At 53.7% G+C, this 26,363-nt stretch overlaps 1 non-coding gene across 46 annotated transcripts in view; it reads right to left on the reverse strand.

The window, feature by feature from the left end:
• Window positions 1–3,622: 3,622 nt before the first annotated feature.
• The window catches only part of LOC121106536, a 50,076-nt gene continuing 27,335 nt past the window's right edge, over window positions 3,623–26,363 (reverse strand). For 22 of the 46 annotated variants that reach the window (XR_006939709.1, XR_006939711.1, XR_006939704.1 and 19 more), the window contains 2 exons: window positions 10,263–10,362; window positions 3,623–4,170 (listed from right to left, as the gene is read on the reverse strand). This is a non-coding gene — a transcript (uncharacterized LOC121106536). Of the gene's footprint in view, window positions 4,171–7,850; window positions 7,967–8,357; window positions 8,579–9,353; window positions 9,478–10,262; window positions 10,363–11,471; window positions 11,627–11,715; window positions 11,915–12,226; window positions 13,310–13,384; window positions 13,594–13,651; window positions 13,958–14,060; window positions 14,091–14,351; window positions 14,393–14,485; window positions 14,572–26,363 lie in introns of those variants that run through there. The other 24 variants (XR_006939740.1, XR_006939735.1, XR_006939720.1 and 21 more) reach the window with 24 other exon arrangements.

The following is a 26,363-nucleotide window of genomic DNA, read 5'->3' on the forward strand; positions in this document are numbered from 1 at the left end:
TTCACAACATTTTTGCCTCAGTCTTCACTGTCAGCTGCTCTTCACCCCAGGCCTTGAGTGGATTGGTTGGGAGGTGAGGGCTGCGTCCCTCCTGCTGTAAGCAAAGATCAGGTCTGCAGCCACCTGGGGAACCCGATGGGTCCTGATGAAATGCATCCCAGAGCTCTGAGGGAACTGGTTTGTATTGTTGCCAAGCCACTCTTGATGATGTTTGAAAAGTGATGGCAGTCAGGCGAAGTCTGCGTTGGCTGGAAGGAGGGTGAGGTCACGCCCATTTTTAAGAAGGGTACGAAGGATGACTTGGGGAACTGCCGAGCTGCCAGCCTCGCCTCTGTGCCAGAGGAGATTGTGGAGCAGATCCTCCTGGAAGCTTTGCGAAGGCACATGGAAGATAGGGAGGTGAAATGAGACAACTGGCACGGCTTCAGCGAGGGCAGATCCTGTCTGAACAACCTACTGGCCTTTCTTTCTGTGATGGCATAAACAAAATGGGGAAGAGATGCTGATATCAACTATCCGGATTTCGGTGAGGCTTTTAACATGGCCCCCCACAGCATCCTTCTCTCCAAATTGCAAAGATATGGATTTGATGGCTGAACCCTTCGGTGAATGAGGAAAACGAGTCAATGTGTGGAAGCAGACCAGTGATGAGTGGTGTCCCTCAAGGGTCAGTACTGAGACCACTGCTCTTTAATGTCTTCATCAGTGACGTCGGCAGTGGGATCAAATGTACCCTCAGCAAGTTTGTGGGCGACACCATGCTGTCTGATGTGGTCAACGTGCTTGAGGGACAGGATGCGATCCAAGGAGACCTAGGCAAGCTCAGGCAGTGGGTCCCGTCAAACCTCAACAAATCCAATTGCTGGATCTTGCACCTGGGTCCCCCAGGGGAGAAAAGGATGGAGCACAGCCCTGCCAAAAAGGAACTGCGGGTACTCCTGGATGGGAAGCCGGATGCGAGCCAGGAGTATGTGCTCTCACGGCCCTAAAAGTCAACCGTATCCTGGGCTGCATCAAAAGAAGCGTGGCCAGCGGGTCGAGGGAGGTGACCCTGCTCCCGTACTCGGCGCTGGGGAGGCCTCACCTGGAGCACTGCGTCCCGATGCGGAGTCCTCAGTACAGGAGAGACAGGGACCTGTAGGAGCGCATCCAGAGGAGGGCCCCCAGAATGATTCAAGGGATGGAACACCTCTCCTCCGAGGACAGGTTGAAAGCTGGGGCTGTTCAGTTTGGAGAAGAGAAGGCCCGGGGAGACGCAATAACAGCCTTTCAATATCTAAAGGGAGGCTGTAAGAAAGCAGGGGACAGACTCCTTTCTTCAGTAGGATCTATTGTGATAGGAAGAGGGGAAGTGATTTCAAACCACAGAGGAATTCAGTAATACACCTTTGCTTCATACATGCTTCCATATCAGGTGCCATTTTGTCAGACTGTCCCTCTGCTGCCACCTGTCACATGGCAATGAAGAGTAATGGAATATTGGTGGGGAAGTTCGGACTCTACTGTCATACCACCAACATCCACCTCTGACGTCGTGGGCCTGCATAATACAGTAGGAGGTATTATTTGTGGAGCAGCCCTTGTATGTTACTGTTATCTGGTTATGCTGCAATACCTTTGAAAAACTGAGCCCGGTGTTGTATTGGACACTGTCTATATATTTACCTATTAGTGTATATATTTATGCTTCAGCTACTTTTCTCTCTGTAAGAAGATGCTACCAAGCGCTGTCTTTTCATTGTGAACTCTTCACTTGTAGCAGCAGCTGCAATCTCTTGTTACCGCACAAGCCGTCCGCAGACCCTGTATACAGGAAACACCGTGGCCATTTCGTACACAGGGAGCCAAAAATGCCAAATGCAGTGAAAAGGAGAATGATTTGTTTATTTTTTTTACACACTGTAGTGAATTACTTTTAGCACTGGGTGAGTCTTTGCACTGATGGGAACCATGTAAACGTTCAGAGAGATTCATTATCACTTTGTCAAGCATTTCCATCCACTCATGAATCTGGTCACAAATGAAAGAAAGAATGAAAGAAGTAAAGGGACTGTTTTGCGCTGAGCTTACCTGGCACTTCTGCTGTGACGTGGTGCCTGTCATCCTTTGAATATGTTTTCCAGCTGTTTCATACTTGTGTCTCTCTATACTTGAGGAGAGGGGAAATCACACTGTCCGGCTTTTCAGCTGTTCTTGGTGTTATCTGGACTAGTTTTAGTGCCCGGGAGGGAATATTGTTCCTTCATGAATTATGAAACTCCCGTATAGTTCATGGTACTGTTGTGAGGTTGTGTGAAATCTGCCACGTGGCCGTTCTGTTCTTGTCTTGGAGATGTGGCTATCTTTTGAAGAAATCATTATTGACTAAATACGTCTAGACTTGAGAAAATAAAACCACAGAACCTTATCGTAGGGATCATCCTTACAAATGCATCACTATCTCTCACAATCCATAAACCTATGTACTGTGAAATGATGCTTTCCTACGAATGATCCCAGTGCGGGTTTCCCTTTGTTACGCCTTGAAGGTGAGTTTTCCTTTCATACGCACGTGAATATCTACCTGCACAGAGGAGTGTGTGAATAGCAAAGCCCTAGGGAGAATTAAATAACACTCATCCCGTACTTCCAGTTGATTTGCTTCCGATGTGCCCATTAATCGACTGCAAGAGGTTCCTATGAGACTTTTTAAAACTACACCTGAATGTAAAGACTCCTTACGGATGTGAGGTATACTGTAACGTTTACATTCAAACGGATGGCTGAGGATGAGACAAAAAAAAAAAGTGGTAGCAAAGAGAGTTATATCTTGATTTTTGCATAGAGATGTTTTCAGGCACTGAGAACGCGCCCGTGCGTTTGTGCTGTCAAAGAAGAAATAAGCAGTATGAGCGTTCCCGGGATCAAAAAAAGATTCAATTGTAAATATTTGGCATTAGCACACCAATCCAGAACAAGAAGAAAGCCTGAGGCGTTCTGTGGGAGCCAGTTACGGCAGCTGCCTCGGAGAGCCCTCTATGAATGGCTTTATTGTATTGCCCTCTACCGGAATTACCGAGGACTGCAGACTGATGCTCAGCGCGGAGAAAAAACTCGGGCGGGAGCTGCGTGAGGCGGATACAAATACGGTGTTTCACACTGCTTGGCAGAACCGCAGGGTCGAATGCTTCTGGATTTGCAGTCCAAAGAGGGTCTCGGGTTTTGTTCTGTCTTAGTGACTTTAGAGAAGATTCCGTGTATGCAGAAGTGAGACCCAAAGTTCTAAACTTGCCCAGAAAATGGATAACGTATCCTTGAACTTTCAGGAAAAGAAAAAAAGAAAGCTTTCTGAGTTGCAGAGGTAGATGGTTTCAGAGCTGATGAGAGAACTGCTGTGTGAAACTGTGAGGAAAAGGTCTCTTTGGGTCCTGTGCCACAGATTATGATTATGATTATTATTAATTATTATGTTTGCATTCAAAAAGAATGCTCAGCTTTTCCTTACTGATAGGCTTTTATTATTACTATTTATATTCATCCAGCGCTTGACTGAGACCATTTTCCCCCTTAAAGGTGTAGGTCACTCAATGCATACTTGGTTACTGAGATGTAAGGAAGAAATGAATCCCACGAAGGTGCATTCTGATCTTAAACCAAGAAAGGGATTTTAATGTTTGGCCCACCCTGAACCCACGGTGAAATCTTCAGTGTTTCTCCCTCCACAGGTGCCTAAATCCTACTGCTGTTATACCACGAGCCTGTTATTCCTGTTGTCACAGCTTTGGTTGGATGACTTGAACTTTTAAACTAAATTATAAAAAATAAGTCAGAAATGGACCGAAAGGAGAACTTTTACTGATGCAGCTCTCACATGGAAAGACTGACCCAAGGCACTGCTTAAAGAAAGTTTTGCATGAAATTATTGAAAGTATTTCATTACTGTACAGGTGAATTCACCGATTTTACGCATTGGAATAATCCCTTAGAAGAAAACCTTCTTTCCATACGAGGAATTGGAGAATGTGTGAGTTACTCGTGGCAGCAAGCTGAAGATCTGACTCGTTTTGTGTAAAAGATGGAAGATCAGGTCACGACTCTCGGCCCGGTAAGGTGCAGCAGCTGTAGTTTTGTTCCACCCATTTAACTCACAGGTTTTGTACTCTTGTTCAGCCTCAGCAAGGTCATCCAAGCCTTTGAAAGGAAAAGAAAAGCAATATTGAAAGGACAGATTTAAAGAACCGAGCTAATAGAGTTTTGTATTTGTCGGATTTCTCACACGTAAGCCACCAGAACATCTGTAAGGAAACAGGCACTTTTAGGTGTTCTCCCTTCCGAGGGCTATTTAGCAGTCCTACAGTACTGTCCACGGTTTGTGGTGTCATCCTTGCAGGAACCGAGAATTTACAAGCGTCATTTTGCTTGTCTTGTAAGAAGAGTAAGAAATAGGTAGCAGTCCCTTAATTCTTCTAACCTAGTTTAGAATCAATTAATTAATCAGTAGCTGTGACTAATTACTCACTTCCAATTAACCTGGAAACTGTTACAAAATGAAGCCAGAGAACATGACTTCCATGGTAACCGGTAAGTTTCTGCAGTGAATTGGTGACGCAACCTATGTGATATTACATACCCTATCTACGCTTACCTTAACAATAGAGAAGGTGATTTATTTTGTAAGTTTGTGTTGTGCAGCTTTATTTATTTGTTTATTTATTTTAGTGCCTATATAGTCCTCTACCAACTGTGCTGTTGTATTTCAAGGGGAGTTTATGGTCTGTATTTTATTACTTGTTAGAATACTAGCTCGAAAAAGTTAATAAACCGTACATGAGTCCAGCGATGTGACCGTTAACTAACTGGAACACTTTGCCTCACTGAGGACTTGAAAATCACCAGATACGAACGCATTGCTTGTGCAACGAATACTTTTCCAAAGCTGAATAGAATGTCATCAAAAGAAAAGCTGATCAAAACCCACGTCAGTGCTCTGGTCTTAACTTAGGAATGGCTTACGTTGTTGTATCTATGTGATGTTAAAAAACAAAACAAAACAAAAAAAAAAACAATTGGCTTGGCCTCTGTTGACTGATTGCGATCACAGTATGGCTCAGACCTCAAAGATCATCGAGCTCGAATGCCTCCACCACCGGCCGGGCTGCCACCCACTCAATTGGGCTGCCCAGAGAGCCACATCCAGCCTGGCCTCGAACGCCTCCGGAGACGCGTCATTCACAACCTCCCTGGGCATCCTGTGTCAGTGCCTCAATACCTCGAGTAAGAAATTCCTGCCTCCTAATATCTAACCTAAATCTTCCCTCTTTTCGTTTAAAGCCATTCCACCTTGTTCTGTCACTATCAGGTTGTAGCGGAAATGCCAAATCACAGCTTGAATCACAGGTGATTGCGCACCTGGTGGGAAGGCAGGGCCAACCCAGGGGACCTCAGGTGCACTCAATGCAGCTGAGTGACCGGGAGGGGTGGAGCCAGGATCCGCCCCTTCCCAGGCCTCATTTAAGGGTCAGCAGTGGAGGTGAGGGTGTCTTGCTGGTGTTTCTTATATCCTTGAGGCCCTCTGAAGGTAAGCAGCTGCTTTTGTTTGTTTCTGCACCCACGGCTGTTGTGCTTGGGCTTGTTCTCTTTTGCTGCAGCCGTGGGCTTTGCCACCCTGCTGTTATTGGTGTACTTTCCATCGTGTTACAGTGTTACGCAGACCCTGTAAAAAGTTGGTCCTCCTCCTGTTTATAAGATACCTTCAAGTGCTAGAAGCCACAGTGAAGCATTTTCTTCTCCTTGGTAAGCAAAATCAAGTTCCATCAACAACTTTTCTTGATAGGAACAGTACTAAAGCTCTTTGCTCATCTTTGTGGCCTTCCCCTGGACCCACTCCATCAGCCCCACGTTCTCTCTCGTGCTGAGGGCCCCAGGCACAGGTCTCCAGATAGAGCGCTGTGAGGGCAGAGTAGAGGGGGGACGATTGCCTCCCTGTCTTGTTGCAGCCCAGGATACCCTTGGTTTTCTGGGCTGGAAGTGCACTCTGCTGGCTCACACGGAGCTTCTAGTATGCTGGAACCCTCAAGTTCTTCTCTGCAGGGCTGATCTCAGTGACTTCTCCTCCTGGTCTGAGCTCGTATCTAGCAAGGTCCTGACCCTTGGGATGCGTGTTATCGGGCCCCATAGCCTTGTACGCACTCAGTCTCATTGGGTGGTCTCAGACTCGCTCTTCTCTTACTGGGTGAGGGATTTGAATCCTCCAGCCCCCAGCCGGAGGTTTGTGAACATGAGAGCTATGGAAATCCTGACCGCTAGCAAAGACTAAAGCGAGGAACTCATTGAGCACTTCAGCCTTCCTTCCATCTGTCGTTGCCCTTTCTCACTTATGAGAGTGAGTATGCTTTCCTTGTTCCTTTCTCTTGTGAGCAGTGTACCTGTAGAAATCCCTTCCTGTTTCTTGTTTGTTTGTTTTTAAATCTCCTGCCGAATTCAGTGTCATCTGAACTGTCGAGGGCTGGAGAACTCTCGTGCTCTCAGAAAGGCATCCTTAAAGCGCTCCTTTCGTGCTCCTTTCTAACTCAGCGCTTGGGTATAGATATACATATATGAAGTTATTTTTTTCTTCTTCTTCATATGGAGTGTTGTACTCAATTTTATGTAGTTATTGCATAATGAGCCTCCTCTGCCTGAGTTAAGTGAAAGCTGTGAAGCGCATTGAGTGTTGCAGAAGCAGAACCTGTCTGAAATAATGCTGCTTGGCTGGCTTTGTTGCCTTTTGGTGTGTGTGCGTGTGGGGGGGGAATCGAGGAGAGCAACAGATCTTTTTGTTTTATGAGGCTTCCCTGATGACAGGGCTTTTAATATTGGAACTTGTTTTCTACGGGAGGGTTCTTCTTTGTTGTTTATAGTCTTTGGGATTCTACATGCTATTCAGAAACAATTGCTCAGAGGTAGGTAACTTATGGTGAACCTGTTTCATTCCCTGTCAAGTCTCAACAGAGAAGAGTGGTGTTACCTGATACCTCTGTGGAGATAGCCACTTCCAGAGTGCTCTGCACTTTACAGGGACTCTGCATCCTTTGTTCCCATAAGGCAATAAACGCTGCCCAATGAATGCAGCAATTGGTTCCCAGAGTAAAGAGTTCGGGGTGGAATAGCACAGCGAGGTTGTTAAATGCTGATCTGAGCACAGAGTTATTCACAATGTCATGGGAGGAGGTCAGACTGACTCTAAGCAAGTCCCGTGGAAAGGGAGTACAAGTTTAGCCTTGCGATCTCTGAAAAATCTTAAATGAAAATCCACCTTTCTCAAAATTACTGAAACTCTGGACCATTTCTTCGTGTGGGACTTCTTAACAATGGGAACCTTCCGTGGGATAAATAGGACTAAGGCTTCTGTGAGCAGAGAATGTTCTGTGCAGTTCACAATTTGGGCTGCCAAAAAGGATAATTCCTAGGTAATTATCATTTAGAGGAAAAAAAGTAAAATACTCTGAGTTGGAGGGGGAAAAAAAATCGCCATTGTAAACTTACATCCAGAAAGTGAATAGGTTGGAAACCAGTTGGTTCTTGAGAACAGCAACAAAATTTCTTTTAAGAGAGAAAATTGCAGGTTCTTCCTGCAGCTTTGCTAAGTAAAACCTCAGATTTGGCTTTTGACAAAGAGTCCCCATGGCTTGTCATGCAATGTGTAGGTTTGGGGGAAGGGACTTATCTTCTCAGCACAGTAACAGAGGCTGAAGGGAAATAACTATGGCTGTAATTACTTCAAGTGAGTGTACAAATTGGAGAAGGCTAGAGCTTCCTTGGATGCTGTGCAACATGAATGAAAAGAGAACAAAGGTCAGATTTTTGGAACCACTCACAGTCAAATGCTCATGTGAGTTAAGGATGAGGGTTTTTATTTATCATTTGTCTTGAACACAAAATAAAAAAAAGGAAATCTTTTCTTCTCATCGCAGATGGAGGAACACACACACACAGCCCAGGCCTCCAGCTAAAAGAGACAGTGAAAGGGAGTCTGTACTGGTGTTCATAAGGAAAGATACTTTAGAATGATGGGTATGCATGCTGGAATCTCTCTTCTGAACATGCATGCCCAAGAAAGACATTATGAATCAACAGAGGTTTTTTGGCTTTTGTAGGCTTCATAGCTGCAAACAGTACTCCTTGCTCAGCTGTTCTGGTTGTGGGAAGGCACCCATACTGGTACTAGGCAGAAAATGCATACAGTGAAATGACTGGGCTTGCAGCAGTTAAATATTCCCAACTTTGGGCAAGAGAAAGATCTTTATGCTTTAGCTATAAACTTACTCCTGCTTCAGGCCCCATCTTTTCACATTCCTCTACCAGAGGAATACGCCATCAACTTCTAGTTCAGACACAGATTCAGTAACTGCTCTATTTTCTGTTTTATCAAACTGTGCCTGTGTGTTTCTACAACATCCCACTGCGGAAGAGGAAGCCCAGGTTACCAAAGCATGAAATCTGTCCTCTGGCCTGGTTCAAAGCATGTATCACGCAGGGGAGTAGGTAAAGAAAATCCTTGTCAGGAAAGCAGGCCTGAGGACTAAATCTCACACCATGAAACACCCCTTCCTCCTAAAACCTTAAACTAAAAGCTAAGCTGTGACTCAGCCCCCTGCAAAAGGGGCTCAAAGCATTTGTTAGAATAAATGAGAGTGCAAGAGGCCAGCAGACCAGCACTCGTCAGGGGCCACGGGGCTTCATTTCAGGGCACACGCACTTCAGTATTTCTAGAAATGACCAGGGCAAGGGACTTAGATGCATATTTATGTGCATGTATTAAGCCACCTTGGAGATTACAACAAGACCCTGGACCAGAGGGCGGTTAGAGCAAGCTCCCCAGGCAGCAGTCACAGCCCCAGGCTGAGGGAGTTGGAGAAGCATTTGGACACTACCATTGGAGATGGCAGTTGAAGTTCAGGCAGACCGGGGCAGAGCTACAAGTGGGAGGTCCCTTCCAACACAGGCTGCATTCCTATTCTACACACAGCAGCCATTTTACTGAGTTTGTATACTTGTTAAGCTTTTCCTCTCTTCTCAGTAGTGTACTTCTTCACCATCCCACTGGGAAAAAAGCAGAGCCTGTTAGCCCCAGCAGCAACAGCTTAAAGGCCAGCAGACATCTCCTTGCACTAAGGAGTCAACCTACTAACACACTGAGACACAGTAGCAGCAAAGGCAGAAGGAGAGTAGTTCTGTATTCAAGTCAATTAACTCCTTTTTCTCTCCTGCCTTGTAGAGGTGGCTGCATTTGAACAGCAGCACAGCTGGAACATTAACTAACTAAAAGTGAAGTTAACAACTGCAGACTTCCACACGAAGGTACAATATACATCCTCAAGCCAGGGAAGCCCTACCGCATCTGAGAAAGGCTGCCTTGCAGAAATTCAGCTGCAACAACACAGACACAGGAAACATCCTCAGCAATTTCAGCTGGTGAGCGAAGTGAGGCTGAGGCATGGTGCTGTTGGAGTAGGTGATCTGTAAATATTTGTTATTAACATAAGTCTCACCTTTTTTTTTTTTTTCCAAACAGAACACACAATGCCAAACGACCACCCACCGAAGAGGGCATTTGCCTCCCCTTTCTCACCCCTCAAGATTACCGAGGGAATGGCATCAGCCAGGGAAGAAGCCCCCAGCACAGAAAAAGCAGGTGCCTCCTCTTTTATTGTGGTAAGTAAGGATTTAGAGTTACACCTAGACATTCCCCTATGCAGTTTTGCTTCGGCCAGAAGCTGAAGAACGTAAAGAAAGTGGAAGAGGTCTCTCAAACAGGAGACCTGGTTTTCCCACTATTACAAAGTCACCCATTTCTAAATTTCAGGCCGCCCATCTACCAGTTCAATCCAGCACAGGTCATGAGGTACGCTCTTGAATATTTTGCCTTAGCCACAGAAGGAGGTACCTTCATTTTTATTTATATAAACAAAAATGAAGTTGGCCATGTTAGAGACCTCTCACAAGAGGAGAGGTCATCAGCATTTCCCTTGTTTAGTTTTCCCACTTATCTGATTTTCCCCCTCTCCCAGAGTAGCACACCAAAATCTGAGAGCACAGCAGCAGCTCCCCTCCTTCATGAGGGTCTCAGTCTACTTAGGCTGCTGCTGCGGTATCCATCCTGCATACACTAGAGATGGTTTACTCCCCCACACCACAGGCAAACGCCACCCCTGGCCACTTCCTCCAACCCCCAGGGTGCAGTGACTACAGAGAACAAGCAACCTCTTAAGTCACAACAAGAAGTTGGTTCCAAGGGGCCTTACCTGAGCTTTGAAGTAAGGCACTAAAAGCTTTCTCCTCCTCCTCCTTTCAGCCCAGGACCAGGAACACCACCACTAAGCAGCCATCACCACACAGGAGCCACTAGAGCACCTCGGGAAGAGACATCTTTGTCAGGAGGGGAGCTCCCCCTCCCCACCCCACAGAGGGAGTCCCCCAGCCAAGAGGGGAACTCCTCCCTCACACCCCATGCAGGGGGGCCCTCCACCCAGGAGGGAGCTCCCTAAGTGGGGGGAGAGAAGAGGGAGAGCCCCTCCCCCCCACTCAGGAGGGGAGCTCTCCCCCACCGAGGAGGGGGGCTCCCCACTCTGGGGAGCTTACCCTCCCCACCCAGGGGGGGCTCCCCAGAGGGGGGAGGAAGGAGAGCCCCCTCCCACCCAGGAGGGGAGCTCTCCCCCCCCAGGAGGGGGGCTCCCCACTCTGGGGAGCTTACCCTCCCCACCCAGGGGGGGCTCCCTAAGTGGGGGGAGAGAAGAGGGAGAGCCCTTCCCCCCCACTCAGGAGGGGAGCTCTCCCCCACCGAGGAGGGGGGCTCCCCACTCTGGGGAGCTCACCCTCCCCACCCAGGGGGGGCTCCCCAGAGGGGGGAGGAAGGAGAGCCCCCTCCCACCCAGGAGGGGGGCTCCCCACTCTGGGAGCTCACCCTCCTCCCCCCCCCCCCCCCGGGGGAGCTCTCTCCTCCCACTTCCGAGACTGACCATCCCCGCCTCCCACCCAAAAAAAATAATCTCTTTGAGATAGTGCAATCCCCACTCCACAGCCCCCCACCGCCAGCCAAGAGCACAGCCCACCCCCAGGGCAGGCTCTGCTCTTGGCTCTTTCACCACACAGCTCCACAATAAACACCACACTGCTGCCCACACAACCAGCCACAAGTCAACAACCCCAAGACACTCCTGCCACCAGCCTCAAAACAAAAAACACACACCAAAGGCCACCTGAAGACAAAAGACACTGCCACACTACTGCCAACAGCCACACAAAGCCAGACAGCCCCCAAGAAAAACCACCACCAAACCCAACAACCAGCTCCACCTTCCACACTCAAACCGCCCAAGCCACTTTCTACCACCTACCTCCTAACCAGAAAAAAAACAAAATAGACAAGCCCCACAACAACACCACCACCAAGCCAGCCTGCCACATCACCAACACAAACCAAGCCCCAAAACAACACAGCACCCCAGGCCTACCTGCTGGCTCCGCTCCTCCTCCGCATCGCAGCTCCCAGGATCTCCCTCTTCCACGCAGGACTTCAGCCCCACCAGGACCCCTCACTCCAGCATCAAAGGGCCACGCTCCATCAACTCCATTCCTCCAGGACAGGACCTGCCACGCACCTTCCACCCTGTCACAAAAAGCACATCGTCACCCACACAGCCACTGCCTCCAGCCCTGGGGCGCCACCCACCTCACAGGTAACAACATACAGCTCACCTTGCTCCACAGGGGCACCCCGCTCACACCACCAGCATCCTGCCTCCGGCCTGAACCTGCACAGAGACCTCCACAAACCACCTCCAAGGGGGCGCGCCTGGGGGTCCCCCTCTCTCACCTCCTTCATCCCACTGCTGGGGAAACCACACACCTGCTCCAGCCAACCCTCTCGGCAAAGCTCTCCGCTGCAGCCCTCGCCCTGCAACAAGAGCACAGATCACACAGCCAGACAGAATGCCAAGGCCCCACTGCAAAGCGCCCGCACGCAACTGCAATGGGGCCCGGGGAACCGGACTCCGCTACCTCCCCGGGCACCCTCTCCCATCCCGCTCACAGGGAAATCATTCTTCTTCCTCTTTAAAGAGGAATTCTGGTGATACCAAACATGCACACTGCCCCCCTACTGCCACACGCCACTCATCCCCGTCAACTCGGCTCCTGCGCAGCACGCATTGCTAACTGCCACCCTCCTCTCCTCTCACTGCACAATCAAGACAACGCACAAAGCTACCTTTTGGTCCGGCATGACTTCCCCTCTGTCCATCCACCTGGACTGCTCCTTGCACATTCCTTCTCCTCCGGTCACATGGCAATGACACCTGCAACAAGCTGTTACGTCACCTCCCCAGGAACAGAGGTGAGGCCAACCTACCTCCAAGTTGCACACGCCATCCTCCACACCCTTTCTGAAGGCTGCGGTGGCATCCGCCATCCTCCAGTCTTCAGGTACCTTTCCCACAGGAAACAGCAGGGAAAAGTGACAGAGAGCGCCATTTGCCGGTCACCGCTGCCAGCTCTCAGCGGGCACAGGCATAGCCCTCCACAGCTCAGGCATTTGCTGGCCTCCTTTCTGCCTGAACCACTTTTGACCAGCTCCTCCGCAACTGAGGGGAAGGCAACCTTACTCTGAGACTCTCTCCTCCAGGACCCCAGGTTCCCCAGGAGCACTCTCAGCAGAAACCACTGAAACCAAAACAGGCATCCAGCATGTCCTCCATCCTCCATTACTCAGGCCCTTGCCTTGTGAAGCACAGGCCTGCAATTTCTCCAGTCTCTCCTGTTGACAAACTTCCATTAGCCTTGACCTCCCTCCCAAAGCTGATACTCAGAGGGACTTGGCCTTCCTCAGCCTCTCTCTTCCTTCTCCCCTTCAAGTTCCTCAGTCAGCCCTGCAGGTCCCCCACCATTCCTGCGCACTTCCTTCCTCCTTGGGACGCAGCGCACCTCAGCATGGACGAAGTAATGCTCCAGCATTCACAGGACCCCTTCCTATGCTTGAACAAGGGTTACCTCCAAGTAGGCCCTTCAAGAGGACAAACCTGGCTCCCTCTAAGTCCAGTGTTTCAATCCTACTCATTGCTTTGCAGCTTCCACACAAGATCCCAAACGCTGCGGTCTCGTGACTGGCACGCTCCAGGCTGCCCCTGGCCTTCCTGTCCCCAAACGGCTCTTCTGCAATAGGGAGCTCCAGCAGCCCCTCTCCTCAATGCCTCCTTCGTCACCTGTGTCAGAAGATCTTACCTTTGACACATTGCAGGAAACTCCTGGAGCCTACCATGAGAACTAGCCTCACAGCTGTGGGCACCATTTCCAGCTGTGTGCAGAAGGTCTATCAGCTTCCTCACCCTGGTCTGTGACCAACACCCCCACTCAGGTCACCCACTTTTACCTGCCTCTTCAGCCTCACGCACAAACGCTCCGCTGGTTCTTCAGTCATCCCTAGGTGGAGCTCGATACGTTCCCGTTCTCTCCCTCGAAAAGAGACTCCACCGCCTGACCGGTCTGTCTTTCCTAAAAGGAACAGAGCCATCCACGACAGCACTCCAGTCGTGCGAGCTGCCCTGCCAGGTCTCCACGGTGGGAACCTAAATCGTGCTCCTGCAGTTACACGGGAAGGAAGAGGCGGGGAAAAAAAAACAAAAACCACGGTCCCAACCTGCTCGCTCCCACCGCTGGAAACGGGATGGGTGAGAGCACCCGCAAAACACTCCGCAGTGGCCGAGGCCACCCCGGGATCGTGCTCGGTCTCGGGCGGAGGCCCCGTGCCGGTCCTACTAAAAAGCCACGCGGGAGCCCCCAGCGGCGGCGCCGTGCCGATCCCAAAGACACGGAGGCAGTCGGGCAGCAACCCTACAGGAGCCCCAGCAGGGGAGATCTTACCGAGCGACTCTCAAACACTCACCGCTTCCACGAGCTGCCTGCTTCGGAGCGATGAGAGGCTCTGCTACAGCCCTCGCTCAGCCTGCAACACGAGAAACCTTTTGTTTCAGCAGCCCTTGGCCTCGCTTCTCTCTCCCGGCAGCACAGAGGCTGCACGAATACGGCCCCATCGCGTTCGCTCCTACCGAGGAGAGCCTGAAGAACTGAAGCACCCGCTAAAAGAAATCCCGAGGGTGAGGGGGGCGGAGAGCACCCCGGGGCTGTGCGAGGACTCGGGGGTCGGAGCGGCAGCCGCCTCCGAAAACGCGACGGCAGCCGGGCGGCGGCGGCGGCGCCGTATCGGCTCCGCACAGCCGGGGGAGCCCGGCGGCGACCTAACGCCGGCCCCGAGAAGAGCGGGGTCCGACAGCCGCCAGCTCCGGAGATCCTGGCGGCTCCCGAGCGCTCACCGTCCCCTTACTACCCGAACCGCTCACCTGTTTGGGCTGGTCCTTACCGCAAAAGGGCTCACAGCAGCCTGAAACAAAACGACACCACGAGAACATTAAAGAGAACATTAAAGAGAACCTGAAGGCGCCGTCCCCCCCCCCCCAAAAAAAAACCCGCGTACCGCTTCTCAGCCTCAGCAGCACCAGGGCCCGACAAAGAAACAGAACTCACTCCGTCTCCCATACAGAACCGCAGAAACTCCCCCGTGGCTCCCGGCAGCCTCCGGAGGAGCTTAAGAGGCTTTGGGGCGGGCCCCGCCCGCGGCTCCCGACGAGGCGCAGCTGCGCCCGGCCGGCCGCGGCCCCGCGGCACCTGGGAGTCGTTGCCTCGTTAGCGCAGCCGGCCTCGTTAGGGACGGCCCGGGGCTCTGACAGTTTGACGTGCGGACTCCGGATCTGAATTAGGGACTTAAATTACACTTTAAAGTACAGTTTGTTACGCGCTTCTCCTTCTCGCCGCACTGTGGGATTCATCGATAAGTTAAGTAATTGTGCCAATTCAAACGGGTCGCTTTGCATCCGACGCGACCGGCGCGATAGAGCGTCTCCCCTCCGAAGAACGTCCCCGGCCTTAACGGTTTCCAGGGGCCCCCGCTGGGTGCGTCTCCGCTCTGCTTTCCATCGCCCCAATTCCGAACAAAAGAAAAAGGGGAAAAAAAATATTTATTTATTTATTTATTTATTAAGAAAAATAAGTCTTTTTAAGATAATAAGAAAAATAAGGAACAAACGTGCAGACCTTCACTGCTCAGGGGGGGCTACAAACCAAAGTAAAACTAGGGGCCGGCAAAAACATGGTACTCCACAGTCTTAATTTAATAAAACACAGTGGAACCCCCTGAAATAGCGTGAAATTCAGAAGCCTGTGGTCGGGCTGAAGCGTCGTGTGCTGGCCGGCAGATGTTTGGAAAGGTGCTAAGATGTAACTCTTATTGTCCATAGAATTTGCTGTTAACCACTTGCAAGATACAAAGTGACGGCCAGCTGGATGAATAGGAGAATGTATGTGAACACCCGGAACTGACAGACCCGGCACGGTGCATGTGGCTTGAAGTGGGCACTGAGAGAAAGCTCAGACAATGTATATACATGCTATTAACATTCACATTAATTTCCACTGGGACACGACTTAATTAAGGTGAGCTGTACAAAGTTCATCTCATTTCCCTTTACGCTCCATTCCATACACAATGTATGTTACCAGAGAGATACTGCGCTATGCTTCACTACTTTAATCACTGGCCTGTCCCATTGTAGTTCAGGAACGCATGCAAGTGTACTGTTCTTATTAGAGGCACGGTCTGGAGAAGATGGCCGGGGAGCTGAGCATCATTTCTACATCAGCTGCTGAAGCGCCCACTAACTTTGGATGTCGCCTAAACCTTCAGATGGAATCCTTGCAGGCATTCCCGTGGGGATCGGGAAATTGCAGTATGCCGGAACTACCGTTGCTGATGTGGGGCGAGCGCTCTGAAGTGCACTTGGAGAAGAACGCATTCCAACCCCGCATATATGAAAAGTTTAATATTTTAGACAGCTAGATGAAATGCTGGGGTCTTGGTGCATTTTGCTTTGGCGGTCCAGGCTTTTCAGCATCTTAGGGAAATGTTTGGAAATGAATTTTATTTTCACAACTGTGGTACAATTACAAGGCGGGGATGTTTCACCCTTCTCACCGAGGTGCCCTTGGTGGTGGTGGTCTGTAAATGGCTATAGAACTGACAGAGAAGTCTGCAAGCATTTTCTTCGGTTCTGATTTTTATTCTTATTTGTTTTAACAGAGAGATAAAAACCAGCATTGTGCATGTCCTTGCTCTGCGGGTTGGGGATGTATCGTTGTTGTTGTCGTTGTTTTCCTGGGAAGTAAAACAGGGTATGATATTGGTAATAAGGGCAAGTGGATTTATTGCTGAGCGAGTTGTACGCTGTTTGACAGAAAATTCCTGAACTGATCGGTGTTGGTGGAAGTTGGGGCTGCCTCCCGATGTTTCCTGAGCCTTCTATTTAGTTTGGAGTTCTGGGAAGTATTTGTGGGCTTAATCCATTTACGCTTTTGATAGGTAAATGCAAGCCATGAGTTACGGTAAATTATTGCTAAGAAAAGATGAATGGAAGAATGGATGTTTCATTTTACTATATATGCTGGGAAAGGTTGTTCTTTCTTTCAGCGTATAACTCTGCTTTTCCTCGTACAACCTATTTACAGGGTCAGACTTCTTAATTTATTTATTTTTTTGTTTCTGTATTTACTGTAATTAAAGCCAAAGCAGACAACACTTCTTCAGTCTTCTGCATTTACTGAGTGCCTTTAGCAAACACGCTGCAAGGCATAGCCGTTAGATGAGCATTTCCAACCATGGTGTGTAAATGAGTTATAAAATACAAGCAACTCTATAAAACAAGAAAATCCTGAGTTAACAAATAAATGGTGTCCTTCCTATATCACGTATAAGCTTTTTTCATCCTTCTCGTAGGGTGGTATGGTATCTCGGAGCTCAAAAGGGATTTTCGCTGTAGGGTCAGAGATGGAAGGTGTCACAGTGAAGAACTCCTTCAAATCGTGTATATATATATAAATATATTCCATTTGAGGGCATCTACAGCTCAGGAAGGAACACTTGATGTGTACGTGACTTTTAAAAGAAACAGTGAAATTGAAGAAATGGGTTCCCTGCAGGGCAGCTCTGCCTGGTGCCCGTTTGTGAGGTGAAATCACCTATGGGGCAACTCTGCCCTGAAGGGACGGGCGGCACTGCCCGCGAGAGGGGCGATGACCTTAGGTGACTCCGGCCGTGACCTTCAGGTGACCCCGGCCTGGCCGGCCTCAGCTCTTTCTGGGCGGGAACGCTCAGGTGAGAAGAAAAAGCGGCGGGAAGCGATAAAGGCGGGAAGCGACAGCGGCGTTCTGGGCTCCTATTGGCTGGCGGGCAGCCGGGAAATCTATATAAGGTGCGCGGACGAACAGGTGAGAGACGTGATTACCTCAGCGCGTCAGAAGAAACGGGATGCTGTGAGGGAGAGGCGGCAACGGCGACGGCAGCAAGCGGTCTCTAGAGCTGAGGTATGGTGGGGCTGCGGTACGGCGAGTTCGGTCTGAAGTGGTAGAGGATGGAGCTGGACCGAGGTGGAATGGGGCCAGACTCGGAACCGCCTGTGCCGCGGGCTCCGACGAGTGGGGCGGGGGGGGGGGGCGGCCGCGGGCGCCGCGCGGGCTCCGACGGGTGGGGCGGGGGGGGGGAGCGGCCGCGGGCGCCGCGCGGGCTCCGACGGGTGGGGCGGGTGGGGGGGGCGGCCGCGGGCGCCGCGCGGGCTCCGACGGGTGGGGCGGGTGGGGGGGGCGGCCGCGGGCGCCGCGCGGGCTCCGACGGGTGGGGCCGGTGGGGGGGGCGGCCGCGGGCGCCGCGCGGGCTCCGACGGGTGGGGCCGGGGGGGGGGGGGCGGCCGCGGGCGCCGCGCGGGCTCCGACGGGTGGGGCGGGGGGGGGGGGGGCGGCGATAAGCACCGATCGTGGCAAGCTGCCACGTGGAAGAAGAAGCTCCTAGACGGTACGCAGCTGTAATAAAGCAGAAGTATCTGAGAATGGAGAGTAGATCCATATGTTCATGCGTTTATTCAATAACAAATGGGGTGGTTGGTATGGGGCATGTCATGACAGACACATTGAGGTTGAAAAGTGGAAAGTACTAAGTTACTGTTCTGGTGTTTAAGAAGCTGAAAACAATGATGAATCTGAATAAAAAAAAACATTGAAAACTATAAAAAAAATGGAGGCCTTAAAGTCAGAATCTTCAGTCCTTCCTTAAGTCTATCAACAGCACTAGATGTACTGAGTTGGCTGCCTCACTTCAAACATCCTATCAATACACTGATCAAAACTGGGGAATGAGAAAATAAGATGAATATGTGGAACACAGAATCTCAAATGAAAAAGAAAATAAGGTAACCATGCAGGAAAAAAAACCTCACTGTTAGAAGGGGTATCCACAGATCTAAGGATAGTACAGATAGCAACGTGATTGACTTAAAAAAGAACAGTTACAGTGATGAGTACAGTTCTCTTAGTAATGGAGGCAGTGGCTGGGGATCTCCTGTAAGCAGGGAAGCTGGCTCTTTGGCCGCTGCTAATTCTGTTGCCAAACAAATTTGCCCAAACATATTTGCCCAGCCTGCCCGCCTCTGTGATCCCCCGCAGCACCGGCTGGAAGTCCGCCGCACGTCAGTGAGGTGAGAAAAGCTGCTGAAAGTAGTTTTTGCTGGGATGAAGCTGGGGAGGTGGAGGGGGGAGGGAACAGGTTTGCAAAGCCTTTCTTGGCTGGGTGTTTGCGTGCCGAGTTCCTTTGCGATGCTGCGTTTGCCTTTTCCGTCGGGTGGGGGGCTTGCCAGTGCGCGGGTCTAATGGTGTCCCCGCTGATGTTTCAGGAGCTGCTGCAGAAGAAAGAAGAAGCAGCGGCGTGGGGACCTGGGCGGCAGGAGCGAGCAAGAAGAGGATGCGGAAGCGTGCAGATGCGGGGGGGAAGGAGAGAGGCTCCCTGGGCAAAGCACCTGTCCCGTTAGCGGGGCCGCAGTCGCATTTGAGTTGAGCGTTGCCGGCGCCTTTGGCGACCCGGCCGGCTTTGTGCTGGGCGACCTCCCTGTAAGCAGGGCTCGGGTCTTTGCTGTAGTTGGCCTTTTGCCTTGCTGCTCCTAGGGCTGCCTGGGGAGCGTGGCCCCCTGTAACGGAGGGCGAGAGCCACCTCTCCGCACCTGAGTGGGAAATGGAGCTCGCCGGACCCCGAGGCCACCCTGTAAGCAGGGTAGTGCCGCTTCCCTGCCCCTCTTTGTCCTCCGGCCCCTCGGCATCGTTGCCTGGTGGTGGCCTGTCAATGCGACGGCCCCGTACTCGGGGTGCGCGCCACGGCATTTGGCCTTTGGCTTTACCCGAGGAGCCCCTTGGCACGTTGAGGTCTGTGGCCTCCGTGCAGCCTAGGGACAGGTCACAGGCTCTTGTCTGTTGCTTGTGGTTGTGGGTTTATTCCCAGGTGTTGGCTGCGCTGGGTTGTCCTTCCCTTCTGGAAAGTCGCGCCTGCGTGTGTGCGTTCCCCTTCCTTTCCTTGTTTGCGTTTGTGGAGTGACTGAGCGACTGAGCTTTCCCTTTAGGCCTCCCCAGAGACGGCTGCAGCTTAGCTTTGACTTCCCGGGGGGGAACGGAGGACTTTGGTGCATGCCGCAAGAGGGGTGTTCCCTGCTAGTCCCGCGAGCGCAGCGAGTGTCCTGTCTTCCTCCTTTTTACTTAGTCCAGATCAGAGCCACGCGGTAGTTGTGTGGCCGAGGCCGCCCTGTAGCCAGGGCTTGGGCCTGTCCTTGCGTGGCCGCCTGTTCTGCTGGCGGCGTGGCAGCCCTGTAGTCGGGGTGTGTGTCCCAAGCTTAGGAGCCCTCTGTCCCTTGAGCAGCCCGCCCGCCCGCCCTGTACTCAGGTGTGGGGAGGCTGCAGCGTTGCAGCCGGCTGCTTTAGCCATCCAGCTGGTGGGAATGACCCCTCCCTGTCCCGTCAGAGGGTGCAGGTTGAGGTGCTGCTTGCGTGTGGGGTGACCTCCCCGCTCGGTGGGTCGAGGCTGCTCCCTGGGTTCCCCAAGAGAAGACGTTGGTGATGTTCTGCTGCTGCCGGGCGGGCCCGCCTGTAGCTCAGGCGTTGGCGGGAGCCTCGTGCTCCGCGGGGCTTCTTGGAGAGGGTGAGGTGCGGGGGTACGGTCCTGTAGGCAGGGCTGTGCGTGCCCCCCGTGTGTGCTTGGTGAGCTGTGTTCCGAGAGACCCCCCCCCCCCCCCCCTCCCGGCCGTACTCGGGTGGGAATGTGGCCCCGGCCTTTCAGAGGCACGGGGCTGCGAGGTGTGGGCTTGGGCTTGCGCCCTCCCTGGAAGTTGAGGCTGGGATCCCGACTGCGGCCTTTGGCCGTGCCGCCCCGCTGCCTGGCTGCTGAGAGTTGTTCCTGCCGCTGGGGGGGAAACCGAGCTCTGTGGCTCCAGGGGTGTCGTCCACCCGCCTGTAATCAGGGTCTGGGTGCGCGAGCGTTTGTGCTCTGCTGGCAGCCTGTGTGGGGTGACCGCCCCGTTAGCGGGGTGTGGGTCGAGGTGCCCCGGACTGGGAGAGAAGGAGCCTCTCCCGGCCGTAGGGATGGGGGCTGCCCTGTAAGTCAGGGAGCAACCGTGCCCCGGAGTCCCAGGCCCTTTGCGTTGGAGGCAGTGGCTGGGGGCCCCCTGTAAGCAGGGAAGCTGGCTCTTTGGCCGCTGCTTTTTGTACGCCCAGCCCCATTTGCCCAGCCTGCCCGCCTCTGTGATCCCCCGCAGCACCGGCTGGAAGTCCGCCGCGCGTCAGTGAGGTGAGAAAAGCTGCTGAAAGTAGTTTTTGCTGGGATGAAGCTGGGGAGGTGGAGGGGGGCGGGAACAGGTTTGCAAAGCCTTTCTTGGCTGGGTGTTTGCGTGCCGAGTTCCTTTGCGATGCTGCGTTTGCCTTTTCCGTCGGGTGGGGGGCTTGCCAGTGCGCGGGTCTAATGGTGTCCCCGCTGATGTTTCAGGAGCTGCTGCAGAAGAAAGAAGAAGCAGCGGCGTGGGGACCTGGGCGGCAGGAGCGAGCAAGAAGAGGATGCGGAAGCGTGCAGATGCGGGGGGGAAGGAGAGAGGCTCCCTGGGCAAAGCACCTGTCCCGTTAGCGGGGCCGCAGTCGCATTTGAGTTGAGCGTTGCCGGCGCCTTTGGCGACCCGGCCGGCTTTGTGCTGGGCGACCTCCCTGTAAGCAGGGCTCGGGTCTTTGCTGTAGTTGGCCTTTTGCCTTGCTGCTCCTAGGGCTGCCTGGGGAGCGTGGCCCCCTGTAACGGAGGGCGAGAGCCACCTCTCCGCACCTGAGTGGGAAATGGAGCTCGCCGGACCCCGAGGCCACCCTGTAAGCAGGGTAGTGCCGCTTCCCTGCCCCTCTTTGTCCTCCGGCCCCTCGGCATCGTTGCCTGGTGGTGGCCTGTCAATGCGACGGCCCCGTACTCGGGGTGCGCGCCACGGCATTTGGCCTTTGGCTTTACCCGAGGAGCCCCTTGGCACGTTGAGGTCTGTGGCCTCCGTGCAGCCTAGGGACAGGTCACAGGCTCTTGTCTGTTGCTTGTGGTTGTGGGTTTATTCCCAGGTGTTGGCTGCGCTGGGTTGTCCTTCCCTTCTGGAAAGTCGCGCCTGCGTGTGTGCGTTCCCCTTCCTTTCCTTGTTTGCGTTTGTGGAGCGACTGAGCGACTGAGCTTTCCCTTTAGGCCTCCCCAGAGACGGCTGCAGCTTAGCTTTGACTTCCCGGGGGGGAACGGAGGACTTTGGTGCATGCCGCAAGAGGGGTGTTCCCTGCTAGTCCCGCGAGCGCAGCGAGTGTCCTGTCTTCCTCCTTTTTACTTAGTCCAGATCAGAGCCACGCGGTAGTTGTGTGGCCGAGGCCGCCCTGTAGCCAGGGCTTGGGCCTGTCCTTGCGTGGCCGCCTGTTCTGCTGGCGGCGTGGCAGCCCTGTAGTCGGGGTGTGTGTCCCAAGCTTAGGAGCCCTCTGTCCCTTGAGCAGCCCGCCCGCCCGCCCTGTACTCAGGTGTGGGGAGGCTGCAGCGTTGCAGCCGGCTGCTTTAGCCATCCAGCTGGTGGGAATGACCCCTCCCTGTCCCGTCAGAGGGTGCAGGTTGAGGTGCTGCTTGCGTGTGGGGTGACCTCCCCGCTCGGTGGGTCGAGGCTGCTCCCTGGGTTCCCCAAGAGAAGACGTTGGTGATGTTCTGCTGCTGCCGGGCGGGCCCGCCTGTAGCTCAGGCGTTGGCGGGAGCCTCGTGCTCCGCGGGGCTTCTTGGAGAGGGTGAGGTGCGGGGGTACGGTCCTGTAGGCAGGGCTGTGTGTGCCCCCCGTGTGTGCTTGCTGAGCTGTGTTCCGAGAGACCCCCCCCCCCCCCCCCCCCCCCCCGGACTCGGGTGGGAATGTGGCCCCGGCCTTTCAGAGGCACGGGGCTGCGAGGTGTGGGCTTGGGCTTGCGCCCTCCCTGGAAGTTGAGGCTGGGATCCCGACTGCGGCCTTTGGCCGTGCCGCCCCGCTGCCTGGCTGCTGAGAGTTGTTCCTGCCGCTGGGGGGGAAACCGAGCTCTGTGGCTCCAGGGGTGTCGTCCACCCGCCTGTAATCAGGGTCTGGGTGCGCGAGCGTTTGTGCTCTGCTGGCAGCCTGTGTGGGGTGACCGCCCCGTTAGCGGGGTGTGGGTCGAGGTGCCCCGGACTGGGAGAGAAGGAGCCTCTCCCGGCCGTAGGGATGGGGGCTGCCCTGTAAGTCAGGGAGCAACCGTGCCCCGGAGTCCCAGGCCCTTTGCGTTGGAGGCAGTGGCTGGGGGCCCCCTGTAAGCAGGGAAGCTGGCTCTTTGGCCGCTGCTTTTTGTACGCCCAGCCCCATTTGCCCAGCCTGCCCGCCTCTGTGATCCCCCGCAGCACCGGCTGGAAGTCCGCCGCGCGTCAGTGAGGTGAGAAAAGCTGCTGAAAGTAGTTTTTGCTGGGATGAAGCTGGGGAGGTGGAGGGGGGCGGGAACAGGTTTGCAAAGCCTTTCTTGGCTGGGTGTTTGCGTGCCGAGTTCCTTTGCGATGCTGCGTTTGCCTTTTCCGTCGGGTGGGGGGCTTGCCAGTGCGCGGGTCTAATGGTGTCCCCGCTGATGTTTCAGGAGCTGCTGCAGAAGAAAGAAGAAGCAGCGGCGTGGGGACCTGGGCGGCAGGAGCGAGCAAGAAGAGGATGCGGAAGCGTGCAGATGCGGGGGGGAAGGAGAGAGGCTCCCTGGGCAAAGCACCTGTCCCGTTAGCGGGGCCGCAGTCGCATTTGAGTTGAGCGTTGCCGGCGCCTTTGGCGACCCGGCCGGCTTTGTGCTGGGCGACCTCCCTGTAAGCAGGGCTCGGGTCTTTGCTGTAGTTGGCCTTTTGCCTTGCTGCTCCTAGGGCTGCCTGGGGAGCGTGGCCCCCTGTAACGGAGGGCGAGAGCCACCTCTCCGCACCTGAGTGGGAAATGGAGCTCGCCGGACCCCGAGGCCACCCTGTAAGCAGGGTAGTGCCGCTTCCCTGCCCCTCTTTGTCCTCCGGCCCCTCGGCATCGTTGCCTGGTGGTGGCCTGTCAATGCGACGGCCCCGTACTCGGGGTGCGCGCCACGGCATTTGGCCTTTGGCTTTACCCGAGGAGCCCCTTGGCACGTTGAGGTCTGTGGCCTCCGTGCAGCCTAGGGACAGGTCACAGGCTCTTGTCTGTTGCTTGTGGTTGTGGGTTTATTCCCAGGTGTTGGCTGCGCTGGGTTGTCCTTCCCTTCTGGAAAGTCGCGCCTGCGTGTGTGCGTTCCCCTTCCTTTCCTTGTTTGCGTTTGTGGAGCGACTGAGCGACTGAGCTTTCCCTTTAGGCCTCCCCAGAGACGGCTGCAGCTTAGCTTTGACTTCCCGGGGGGGAACGGAGGACTTTGGTGCATGCCGCAAGAGGGGTGTTCCCTGCTAGTCCCGCGAGCGCAGCGAGTGTCCTGTCTTCCTCCTTTTTACTTAGTCCAGATCAGAGCCACGCGGTAGTTGTGTGGCCGAGGCCGCCCTGTAGCCAGGGCTTGGGCCTGTCCTTGCGTGGCCGCCTGTTCTGCTGGCGGCGTGGCAGCCCTGTAGTCGGGGTGTGTGTCCCAAGCTTAGGAGCCCTCTGTCCCTTGAGCAGCCCGCCCGCCCGCCCTGTACTCAGGTGTGGGGAGGCTGCAGCGTTGCAGCCGGCTGCTTTAGCCATCCAGCTGGTGGGAATGACCCCTCCCTGTCCCGTCAGAGGGTGCAGGTTGAGGTGCTGCTTGCGTGTGGGGTGACCTCCCCGCTCGGTGGGTCGAGGCTGCTCCCTGGGTTCCCCAAGAGAAGACGTTGGTGATGTTCTGCTGCTGCCGGGCGGGCCCGCCTGTAGCTCAGGCGTTGGCGGGAGCCTCGTGCTCCGCGGGGCTTCTTGGAGAGGGTGAGGTGCGGGGGTACGGTCCTGTAGGCAGGGCTGTGTGTGCCCCCCGTGTGTGCTTGGTGAGCTGTGTTCCGAGAGACCCCCCCCCCCCCTCCCGGCCGTACTCGGGTGGGAATGTGGCCCCGGCCTTTCAGAGGCACGGGGCTGCGAGGTGTGGGCTTGGGCTTGCGCCCTCCCTGGAAGTTGAGGCTGGGATCCCGACTGCGGCCTTTGGCCGTGCCGCCCCGCTGCCTGGCTGCTGAGAGTTGTTCCTGCCGCTGGGGGGGAAACCGAGCTCTGTGGCTCCAGGGGTGTCGTCCACCCGCCTGTAATCAGGGTCTGGGTGCGCGAGCGTTTGTGCTCTGCTGGCAGCCTGTGTGGGGTGACCGCCCCGTTAGCGGGGTGTGGGTCGAGGTGCCCCGGACTGGGAGAGAAGGAGCCTCTCCCGGCCGTAGGGATGGGGGCTGCCCTGTAAGTCAGGGAGCAACCGTGCCCCGGAGTCCCAGGCCCTTTGCGTTGGAGGCAGTGGCTGGGGGCCCCCTGTAAGCAGGGAAGCTGGCTCTTTGGCCGCTGCTTTTTGTACGCCCAGCCCCATTTGCCCAGCCTGTCCGCCTCTGTGATCCCCCGCAGCACCGGCTGGAAGTCCGCCGCGCGTCAGTGAGGTGAGAAAAGCTGCTGAAAGTAGTTTTTGCTGGGATGAAGCTGGGGAGGTGGAGGGGGGCGGGAACAGGTTTGCAAAGCCTTTCTTGGCTGGGTGTTTGCGTGCCGAGTTCCTTTGCGATGCTGCGTTTGCCTTTTCCGTCGGGTGGGGGGCTTGCCAGTGCGCGGGTCTAATGGTGTCCCCGCTGATGTTTCAGGAGCTGCTGCAGAAGAAAGAAGAAGCAGCAGCGTGGGGACCTGGGCTTCAAATCAAGTTAGCAATCTGTTTGTGTGTTTATCTCATTATCATTTTATTTGGAGCCTCAGTTTGAATGGTTTTTTATGACTTTATCAGCCTTTTTCGCAGCACAGTCAGCTGAGAATAAATTTTTTATGTTGTTCTTCCTGTTATATTTGCTGTTCATTTCCTTTGTGTATTTAGTCTTGGTTTAAGTTTTTGATAGCGTTAAGGCTTTTGTTTCTTACTGGTTGAATTTCCTGCCAACCTTTCTCACGGAATCTCAGAGTGATCCAGGTTTGAGGGCCCTCAAGTATCATGCATCTCCATCCCTCCCTCCCACAGGTGGGGCCTCCAACCTCCTCATTTGATACTAAAACAGGCTGCCCAGCTCCCCATCCAACCTGGCCTTGAACATCTCCGGGGACTGTGCATCCTCAGTCTCTTTGGGTGCTTGTTTCTCATCCTCACCATTGTTATAGTGACGAACTTCCCCCTGACATCCAACCTAAATCTTCCTTCCCTCAACTTAAAACCATTTCCCCTTGTTCTCCTGTTAGCTATCCTGTCATGCAGTTGACTCCCCTTCTGTTTATAGGCTCCCTTTAGGTACTGAAAGGCTGCGATTAGGTTACCCAGTGGCTTTCTTCTCTCTAGGCTGAACCAGCCTAGCTACCTCAGCTTGTCTTTGTAGGGGAGGTGCTCCAGCTCCCTGATCATCTTTGTGTCCCTCCTCTGAACCCTCTCCAACAGCTCTCTTTCTTTTCCTCCTCCCTTCAGGAAAATCATACAAGCTGAGGTGAGGATATTGGTGGTCTTGTTTGGGGCCTAGGGCTGTCTGACATGGCTCAGCTTCCCTTAATCTTGCCTGTGTCCTTTGTCAAGCAGCCTCAGGTGTAGGTTTTTAGCCAGGTAAGATGCCTCTGTTCCACTTTCACTTGTGCTTAAATCTTTTCCCTTTGTGTTTTTATTTTCAGAGGTGTCAGCCAAATGCTAGACATTTCTTTGGTTTATGGGATGAATGTGGTCAGGGTTAGTTGTATGTGCCTGGTTCCCCATGAACTGTCAATGTGGTTCTCTCTGCTGGTGCTGTATTCCCTTCTCTTTTTTCAAACCTGATGTTACTGCATGTTCCGTGGCAACTTGGCCTTGATTGATGGGGCTCATGATTTTGCTTC

Source organism: Gallus gallus, chromosome 6 (genome assembly GCF_016699485.2).
Source record: "Gallus gallus isolate bGalGal1 chromosome 6, bGalGal1.mat.broiler.GRCg7b, whole genome shotgun sequence".
In the NCBI taxonomy this organism is placed as follows: Eukaryota; Metazoa; Chordata; class Aves; order Galliformes; family Phasianidae; genus Gallus; species Gallus gallus.